Source organism: Petaurus breviceps, unplaced genomic scaffold (assembly GCF_028583685.1).
Source record: "Petaurus breviceps papuanus isolate PSGF00001 unplaced genomic scaffold, PetGlider_PUasm1.0 126, whole genome shotgun sequence".
NCBI lineage: Eukaryota > Metazoa > Chordata > Mammalia > Diprotodontia > Petauridae > Petaurus > Petaurus breviceps.
Genome location: NW_027185655.1, coordinates 4,348,979 through 4,359,438, shown reverse-complemented (window position 1 = coordinate 4,359,438; position 10,460 = coordinate 4,348,979). Strand labels below are relative to the sequence as shown.

The 10,460-nt window shown below is 41.3% G+C and overlaps 1 long non-coding RNA gene across 1 annotated transcript in view; it reads left to right on the top strand.

Annotated features, from left to right (window-relative positions):
• The window catches only part of LOC138169435 (uncharacterized), a 29,740-nt gene that overhangs the window by 3,818 nt on the left and 15,462 nt on the right, over positions 1 to 10,460 (top strand). Inside the window, exon 2 of the long non-coding RNA XR_011170352.1 lies at positions 10,095 to 10,158. This is a non-coding gene — a long non-coding RNA (uncharacterized lncRNA). The remainder of the gene's footprint in view (positions 1 to 10,094; positions 10,159 to 10,460) is intronic.

Below are 10,460 nucleotides of genomic sequence, written 5' to 3'. Positions count from 1 at the left end.
AGACAGAGACAGAGAGAGAGAGAGAGAGACAGAGAGAGAGAGAGAGACAGAGAGAGAGACAGAGAGAGACAGAGAGAGACAGAGACAGAGACAGAGAGAGAGACAGAGAGAGAGACAGAGAGAGACAGAGAGAGACAGAGAGAGACAGAGACAGAGAGAGACAGAGAGGAGAAAACAAGAACTTCACTCTAGGCCTGTAGTTAAGTTTGAGACCCCTTTGTCTTTCTCTGAGGTGTGTTCTCATTTATAGCAAGCCATCCCATATTGTCAGGTTGGTTAGGTGGTTCAGTGGACAAAGCACTGGGGTTTGGAGTCAGGAAGACTCACCTTCATGAGTTCAAATCCAGCATCAGACACTTACTAGCTGTGTGACCCTGGGCAAGTCCTCATCTGTAAAAAGTATCTTTGCCGAGAAAACGCCATATGGGGTTAGACACAACTGAAATGACTGAACAACAGAGCCCCTATTGCAATAGAAATTTGTGTATCTTTTTTTGGAGACAAAAGCCATTCTAAGAGTACAGACAACAAAGAACTACCAAGACGTAAAGGTAAACAATGCTAGTCTGCTTGGCAGGGTGAGGCAGGGCAGCTGCATTTACCAGGTCCCATTGTTGGCAAAGCTGGAAAGTTCTGTTGTGGCAAATCACTCTTTACTTTGGTCAATGAGGCAGACAAGGCTGGAGCTGCTCTTGATGACATTCAGTTTGGGGCAGCAGTGGCCACTGACTTTGACTCCTCTCCTCTTTGGGACTTCCAAATTCCTGGGCCCCTTCTTCCCTAGACCCTTGCCATGTCTGTCTCTCATCCTTCAGCCTTACTCCATCTGGGAAAAACAACACTGCCCATTAGTCCCTACCATTCCAACACTGATAATGACAATAGTGTAATCTTTTTGAGGGTCTGCCCTGCAACTTTCATCAACAGGTTGGACTGCCCAGGGAATATGTACCTGTTCAGGTTCAATGTACATTGTGGGTCCATCCTCCTAAAACTATAGAGCCCTTGGGTCCCCATCGGGGTGCTTATCCTTAATAGTCAGCCAATAAACACTATTAGGTAAAAGCAATAACATTTTCTGAGAAAGCACCATACAAACAGCAGTAATAATAGAACAGCTTCTGAAAACTGAGGTGACTCTTACAATCACACAGCATCAGTGAGAAGAGTGGGCATGTGGGGCAGCTAGATGGCGCAGTGAATAGAGCACTGGCCCTGGAGTCAGGAAGACCTGAGTTCAAATGTGACATCAGACACTTAACACTTATCAGCCGTGTGACCGTGGGCAAGTCACTTAACCCCAATTGCCCTGCCTTTCCCCCTCCAAAAAGCAAAAAAAAAAAAAATGGGCATGAGCTCAGAGCACACTAATCGAGAGGCATGTGCTTACAGGACACGTGACTCAGACAACTCATACCTCTGACACTGCAGGATTTGTTGTCTTTTCCCTTCCCACGACATCCCTAGTTGTCCCCTGCCTCTGGCTCCCTGCCAGATGTGGTATTTCTCACTGGCTAAATTGCTTTTCTACAAAGTGCCATGCTCAGGGAAAGGTAGGAGGGAGAAAATGATCAAGGGTTGCTTTTTTTTTGTAACTGGCTCTCTGGAACCAGGAGAACATTGTACACAGTACCCAGCAATGGCAACATCGTAATGATAATCAGCTGTGAAAGACTTGGCTGCTCTGATCAATATAATGACCCATGACAATTCCAAGGGAGTCATGATGGAAAATGCTGTCCCCCTCCAGAGAGCTGACTGATAAACTCTAAGTGCTCATTGGAACATCCTTTTTGGCTTTGCTTATTTTCCTTGTTTTTTTTTTTTTGGGGGGGGGAGTCCTGTGTTTTCTTTTGCAACATGGCTAATATAGAAATATGTTTACCATGACTTCACATGTATAATTGATATTAAATTGCTTGCCTTCTGGAGGGGGAAAGGGGAGATGGGAGATAATTTGGAATTCAAAATTTTGAAAAAGGGTGGCTAGTTGGCGCAGTGAGTAAAGCGTTGGCCCCAGAGTCAGGAGGACCTGACTTCGGCTCCGGCCTCAGACATTTAACACCCACACGGAAAAACTAGCTGTGTAACCTTGGACAAGTTACTTAACCCCAATCGCCCTCCAAAAGGCAAAAACAAACAAACAAAAATACACAAAACAAAATTTAAAAAAAGAATGTTAAAAAATTACATGTAATTGGGAAATAAAGAAATAAAAATGTATTGATATATTGAAATATATCTACATATATCAATATATTGAAATTAATATATATTGAAATATAAAGATATGTTGATAAAAAATTAATGACTCTCCTCAGAACTATGACTACTTTGACTGCCTTTTTAGAGAGTATGCATCACCTTTCAGTAGGCTACCTAGAAGTGGCCAAGCTTCGGTCAGCCAATGGCTGGCTGCCATCTAATTATATCAAACTTAGTTGTAGAATTCCACGTCTTGCAAAGGAGTAACAGTTTAAATTAAGATTTTCATTTAATTTAAGACCTTAGTATTTCATTGCCTCTGTTACCAGTTCTCTTCTGTAATTTTATTAACTGTATCCAAAAGAAACCCACTGCAGTAGGTTTAAAATGATTACTTTCTTTTCTTTGATTGCTTGTGGGGATGTTGACATACGAAGAATTAGCCAACATACCTTCTAGAAGGCAAGAACATTGTCTGGTAGTCCTCTCCTCTAAGCTGGTAGTCCTCTCCTCTAAGCTCCCATTCCTCCAGCATGAATACTCACTATCATAAAGGACATATCTCTGATTTAATTTATAATTGGCCTGCTGGAGGTAGGTTCTCCATTCCCCCCATGCACTGGGCTCTCATCCTTGTTTTCTAGCACCCTTTGATTTAGTTCCAAGTAGTTAGAGAAACACAATAAAAAAAGAATTGAAGGAGTGCCCTCATAAAGGTGAATAGCAGGTCTTTTCTGCTGACTGCAGAATTATTCTTGCTAGGAAGGACCACCTGGTTACATTTGCCCTTAGAGGTCTCACTAGATACATTATTTTTTTGGGATTTACATTCTATAATTTTGCCTTGATCTTGGGTAAAGTTTGGGTCCTGAGATAATAATGATATCCTATATCATCTATTATGTACCAGCCAGCGTGCTAAGTGTAAGTGGGTAACTGATAATGGTTAACTGATCTACTAGCATTAGTTTGCATGGAACAGGGGTTCCTAATTTGAAGTTTCCATCCTCCCACTATCCAACACCAGCTCTGCCATATTGCCTTCACTGTATGGGAATAACTAAGAATAGACCCTCCTCTTAAAGGTAGTGGGGCCAGGCCACCAGAACTTCTTAGCAGTTCTGAGAAAATAGTGTTCCTAATGATAGATTACAATTGTTAGAAGGTGGTGTCAGTAATAAGCCCCCTACCTGCACTTCAGGTTGTATTATTCACTGGTAGACAAGTCTAGCCAAGATGGGAATAATCATAGCACTCCTGAGGAATAATCATAGCACTCCTGAGGAGGACCAAAGAAATCTGCATTAGAGGGAGGGAAAATGGGTTTTTCTTTCAAAAGGGAACTGAAAGGGCTAGAACTTTAAGCTATTTTGGTAACAGAAAACCTCTCAAAGTCTTCCCAACAACTGAAGCAACTCAACCATGTTGATATCTATTCTTTGGAGAGAATTTTGTAGATTTCTGAGCAGAATCAATGTAGAAAATCAAGGTCTCAATTCAGTTCCTCTAGTCCATGATATAAGCCGGGAAGCTTTTCCATTCATCGTGAGACTTTCATAAGTCAGAAATTCATAAGAGTCCCTCATCCTCCAGGCTACCAGACTGGATAGTGAGTGCAGGAGAAAGGATGCTGCAGTGATACAGTGCCAAAGAGGCCTTTGGCTTTGGGCTGCTATAGCTGATCAATGAGCTAGAAGGATTTCTTCCACCCAGCTCAGAGCAATTGCAACACACAAGGCTATACAATATTGTATTACTCCTGGGACCACCATTATTAAACATCAACATCCCATTTTCACATGTGTGGGCATATTATAGATAGAACCCTCCCAAGACTCTTTTATCCCATCTTCTATATTCAGAGGCTATCTTCGTAAGCAGAAGCATCTCTCTCTCCTCTTTTATTTCTCTTTTCTTTATCTTCTCTTTTGCTCTCTCCCTCTTGTCTCTCTGTCTCTCTCCTAGCCTCTCTTCTTTGTGCTTTCTGTCTCTATCCTTCAGTCTCTCTCTTCTCCTCCCTTTTCTCTCTCTCTTCTCCCTGCCTCTATCTCTCTGTCCCTGTCTCTCTCATTTCTTCCTATACCACCAACTACCTTTTGGATATCTCCAACTGGATGTCCCATAGGTATCTCAAGTTCAGCATTTCCAAACCAGTGCTCCACCTTTCCCCCTAAACTCTCCCCTCTTCCTAGCTTCCCTGATTTTGTTGGGAAAGCTCCCAACCATCATGCAAGTAACCTAGGGTTAAACTTCAGTGTTACCCTCAACTTTTTTTGCTCCATCACCCTTGTATCCAATCAGCTGTCAAGTTTTGTCAATTCTACAGCATATCTCTACAGTAAACTCATCCCCATCTCCATTAACGCCCACCTCTTAGGTCAGATCCTTCTCATCTTACTTAGACTATTGCAGTGGTCTTGCTGACTCCTGTCCCTCTGGTGTCCCATCTGGGATCTTTGTGAACATTGCGTTTTTTTTTTTTTTTAAAGCAGGGCTTCTTATCTCATTGGAGCTTAGGAGTGTAATAGACATTCATGGGCCTGATCCCATAACTGATCAGCTCAGAAGCTTTGACTGACTCTGTTTTTCCATCGTCGGCTGGTTTGATCCTAGGCTCTTAGCCCCCAAGGACTCACCTGGACTGAGTGCCAACAACCTAGTTAGCTTTAGCATGCTGCAACCCAGAACTCCCAAACTCAAGCGATCCCCTAACCTCAGCTTCTATCTTCTATCTTCTATCACATCTAGATGGCTAATAATAATCAGGGCAGTTGATCTGGTTAAAGCAACAGACCTGGAGTCAGGAAGACCAGAGTTCCAATCCAGCCTTAGACTCTTAATAGCCATGTGACCTCAGGCAAAACACTTAGCCTCTGTCTGCCTTAGTTTCTTCATCTGCAAAGTGGGGATAATAGCAGACCCTAACTCCCAAGGTTGTTGTGAGACTCGATTTTAATATTTGTAAAGGATGTAGCACAGTGTCTGGCACATAGCAGATACTTGACAAACGTTAGCTATCATTAATAACAACAACAAGAATATGTCGCGTTTCTGTAGATCGTACTAGTGCTCAATGTTGTGCTAAGCCCTTTACAAATGTTACCTCATTGGATACTCGCAACACTCCTGAGAAGCAGGAGATACTATTATCCCCATTTTACAGATGAGGAAACTGAGGCAGGCAGTGTTGAAGGGACTCGTCCAGGTGGCACAGCTGATCAGAGTCCGAGGCTGGATTTGACCTCAGGTCTTCCTGACTCTAGGTTCCCCTGCTGTCTCCCAGCTTAGTATTATTATTCCCAAAGCACAGACCTGACAGTGGTCCTCTACTCAAGCTTTTCCAGTGGTTCTCTACTGCCTTTGGGACAGAATTAAAAACTTCTAGATCCCTTAAAGCACTACACAATCTTGATTCAGCCTACCCCTCCCGACTTGGTGCATCTCGCTCTCCTTCACATACTTTATGTTATGGCCATGTGTAATGGGAATGTAAATTTGAAGATCTTCCCTGCCCCTAGGCTAAAGGGCACCTGGAGCCTGGGGTGGGAGGCTTGTTTTTCAGTAGATACTTCTTGATTGGCCAGTGAGTCAATAAGGTTGTTACATTCTCTGAGCCAGGAGAAGGCTATATAAGCCCTGATGTGTAGCTTTGTTTGGGGGCTCACTTTGAGAAGTGTTCTGTGATTTGATCTGGATTATGGGAAGCCGTTGTCCAGAGCCCCCCTGGCTTTGAAAAACCCAGATGTTGAAACCCAGATGTTGACTGGGTATGGATGTAATGGTTGGACAGTTTGGAAAGCTGTCTACTTGATCTGTTTCTGTCTTGATAATTCTGCCTGTATACTTTGAAGTTCGGGGTGCTGACCTTTTCCCCCTGAACAAGGTAAACGATATATGTCTGACTGATTAAAGTAAGCTTGTTAACCCATTTTGAGTTGCTTTCCTTTAACAAAGCAGATCCAAGAACCTGTATGGGCAGCCACCCTGAGGACGCTTGGGGTGCTTGCTGCTACACCATGTTGGTTGACTTGCTGTTACTGAAAAAATGTTTTCCATCTCCCATTTCTGTCTCTTGGCACAGGATGATACCCGTGTCTGGTTTGTCTTCCTTCCTCACCTCTGCCACATCATATATCTCTTCTCTTCAAAGCTCATCTCAAACATCACCTATCAGTATCCATCTCCAGCCATCCTGTTCTATATCTAGTCTCTGGACCCAGCTGGCTTTGGAGGAGAAAGTGAGGCTGGTAACTCTACACAGCCCTGCCTCACTTAAATCCAATTCATTTGCAAGTCACAGCATTTTCTTCCTGATGTCACGGTCCTCTTTGAGAACAAAGGACAAACAACAGAAACACTGTACATATATATCACACATATGGATGCGTATGTGTACATACACATGTACAATAGATATAAACACAATTTATGTTTATATCTTGTACTAGTTTTTATGTACATATGGTTCCCTCTCATTAGTATGTAAATGCTCCTTGAGAGCAGGGACAGTTTTATTTTTGCATCTCCAGTGCCTAGAAGAGCACCTGGAACATAATAGGTGCTTAAAAGAATTTGAATTCAAGAATATCTTGAATGACCAAGCTTCATCAATTGACAAAGGGCTTTTTTTTTTTTTTTTTGCTTTTTGGAAGGCAATTGGGGTTAAGTGACTTGCCCAAAGTCACATGGCTAGTAAGTGTGTCAAATGTCTGTGGTCCAGATTTGAACTCAGGTACTTCCAACTCCAGGGCCGGTGCTCTATTCACTGTACCACCTAGCCACCCCCAAAGTGCATTTAAAAAAAAATCTAAATGGCAAAGAAAATGGAGACAGTAAAATGAAAGGAAATTTCAAAGTAAAATTGTAATATTTTTTGGTCATTATTTATATTTCAAGTGCATTCACAGATAGGAGAATTTGTAGTAAATTATAGTAAAATTATAAAAATTATTTTAAAAATTCTTATGTCAATTGGTGCTGTTGGTCATCCTGGTATGTAACAAACATTTGTTGAATCAAATTAAATTGTTGGCTGGTGTATTTTAACTCACACAAAGGGAGGCTTAAGCAAACATTTTAGAGTGAGAACAGTCTATAGCGTGACATTGCTGTGAAGAAATATGAGTTGTTAAAAATAATTTAGTGTTAGATACATGTCTAAGTGCTGAGAGAAACGAGGGATTAGAATCAGGTCAGGATAATGAGTAGATTTTTCCTGGGAGAGATGATTAAAAAAAAGTTATAACTGTCTGAGAGGGTGGTTATAATAATAAATTTGTAATAGTTACATAAGTGTGTGACAGAAAATGTGACCTCCCCGCCAAGGAAGGCTTCAAGGATTTCTTTTATGTAACTGAATAAGAAAGATGATAGAAATTGACATACTTAATCAGATCCATGGTCTAGTCAGTTTAGAATTGTCTCTGACAGTACCACCAAAGTATGTGTATTGTGGGGAAGCCTGGTGGTCTTTCTTAAAGTCAGGCTCAAAGATTATGAGCACCAAACATCTCAGTTTCACTCAGTAATTCCTCATGATAATTCACTCTGTCCTGAAGGTCATCTCTTCTTTGTCTTTCTTTGTTTTCCTCTTTTTGCCCATCTGCTGTCATTGTACTGTTCCAGGTAGACACATGTAAGTAGTACCTGGGGCACCCATCCTAACATAGGGGCTCCCAAAAGATCTACTCACGGTCAAGTTTCTTAATTTGTCAAGATCCACTCAAAATAAAACCTGATGAGCCCCCGGTGATGTATCTGCTTTTTCCTCTGTGTTTATCCAGAAGATACAATTTGTTTAAAGACAAAAGATATTTAACCAAATAGCATAGTAAGAAGATTTGCAATAGAACATTATTCTCATGAATATAGGGCACCCCCTCCCAAAGATCACATGCAGAGATGTTATACGGTCACAAGGAGCCCCAGAGGGGAATAGATATATAATACTTACCTCTGAAGATGCAAGGCGATATCTTCTGGTGATGGTTATCATGTGCACTCCATAGGTTCCTTGCTGAGGGTAGTGTCTTCACTGCCCCAGGAGTGGTAACTTCTCCATTAAACCCATTCCTTGTTGGATAGGGTCACATATCTAACAGGGCAGCTCCTCACAGGTCATGGGGTTTCTACCCAAAATACAATTCCCTGATGAAGAGAAATTGACAGCTCCTGAGTTATATAGCCCACAGGATTCACTAAGAAAGGTCTGGTACCTTGCCCTCAGGCTAAGATTAGATCTATACTTTTGAGTCTGCAATGGAAAAAGATTCACAGCATTTTGTTATGGGAACTACCTGGGAAATAGTTGACCACTCTGAAGCAACCTCAGGATCATCTTTAATTTAGCTGCAAATTAATCTGAGATGGGACAAAAGGTAAGCTAAGGGGGTGTTCCCCTTCCGCCTCTGGCCCATATTCCTGACTCCGTTATGCTTACCTGTCAACTCTCAACACAAATGTATTGATGAGCTCATCAGCTAGTGAGTCCTCTTCAATAACTAAGACCTCCATCCATGCCTACCTATCCTCTGAGACTTTCTTCCATATTTAAGTGTTAAATACATTTCTTGAATTATATTGGATTTAGGACGTGCTGAATGACCAGACTCTTTAATGCAGCGACACTGGCCTCCTGGCTATTCCGTAAACACCATGTTGTTGTTGTTCAGTCATTTTAGTTATGTCTGAGTCTCTGTGATTCCATTTGGGGTTTTCTTGGCAAATATACTGGAGAGGTTTACCATTTTCTTCTCCAGATAATTTTACAGATGAGGAAACTGAGGCAAACAGGGTGAAGGGATTTGAGCAGGGTTACACAACTAGTTAGTATCTGATGCTGGATTTGATTCTTGACTACAGACCTGGTACTCTATCCATTGTACTGCCTAAGCTGCCCTTCTTAATCATTAGAACTATCCTAAAAATCAATGTGTAGCCTCAGGAGGTCAGGAGTTCCCCAATACCAGAGTCTAGGAAAATACTTTTGAGCTATGTGGTAGAGGAGATTTCTATTCAGGTACAACTGTGGCCCCTTTCAACCCTAGTGTTCTGTGATTCTGGGCCTTTCATGTTTGAATTATATCACATGACTCAAGGACGTAGAGAGTAAATGAATTCTCCTGAAAGGTCACAGTCTTTGAAGTAATAGATACAAAACTCCACCCTCCGATGTGACGGACGGAATTCCCTCCTGCAACATGAGTCTTCTCTTTGTGACAGCTTATCCCTGAATTTGGGGGTTTGAATTGAGAAATGTGTTGCTCGGGCATCCGGCTCTGGCTAGCTGATCATTTCCAAGAGTGTAATCATCACCAGTCTATGGAATCTGCAGGCTCAGCCCTTTGGTTTGTGCTTGGATTAAGGGCATTCCAGAGAAGGTGACTTGTTACTCCATAAAGATTTAGAAAATGTGAAACTTTTCCCCTTTGGAATTAAACTATGTGGATGGATTCCTGCATTTTACAGTGGAAACGCATGAACTCAGAGCCAGTTTGGCAACCACTTTTATTCATTTAGCAGGTTTTTATTCTTTTAACAGTTAAACTTCTATTAGGTTTTACTATTTGTTACATGCCATTTTTATGTGGTTCACAGTTTTATGAATTTTGCAGTTAACTGTTTAAAAGGATTTTATTTTTGCTTCTTGAGTGGAAGAAGTGATATACCAGTCCTGAGCCTTTATACTCCTTAATCCTGTGATTATTTTGTTGCTAAGGTATTAGAATCATGGATAAAAAGTAGGCACAAAACAATTCATTTTTACTTAAATTCTAGCCTCCTTTTTCTTGCTCCTCATAATACGTTAAAACACTATGACTAATTGTGCACATTTTTATAAATGTTACATATGATCAATTTAATCAAAGGATCCATAATCTCATTTGTAGATGCAGCTGGGTGGTGCAGTGGATAGAACCCTGAAGCTGGAGTCATGGCAAGGATGGTGAACATGTGAGTAAAAAGATTTCAGCTTGAATTTAAATCTGGACTCAGATACTTCCTAACTGTGAGGCTGTGGGTAAATCATTTAACCTCTGTCTGCCTTTGTTTTCTCATGTATAAAATGGGAGTAATAATAGTATTTACCTCCCAGGGTTGTTATGAGAGTAAAATTAGATTATATTCACGAGGTACTTTGTAGAGCTTAAAGTTCTATGTATATGCTAGTTATTACACTATTACAATCTTCATCACCATCATCACCATAATCACCACCATCACCATCATCATCACCATCACCACCATCATCACCA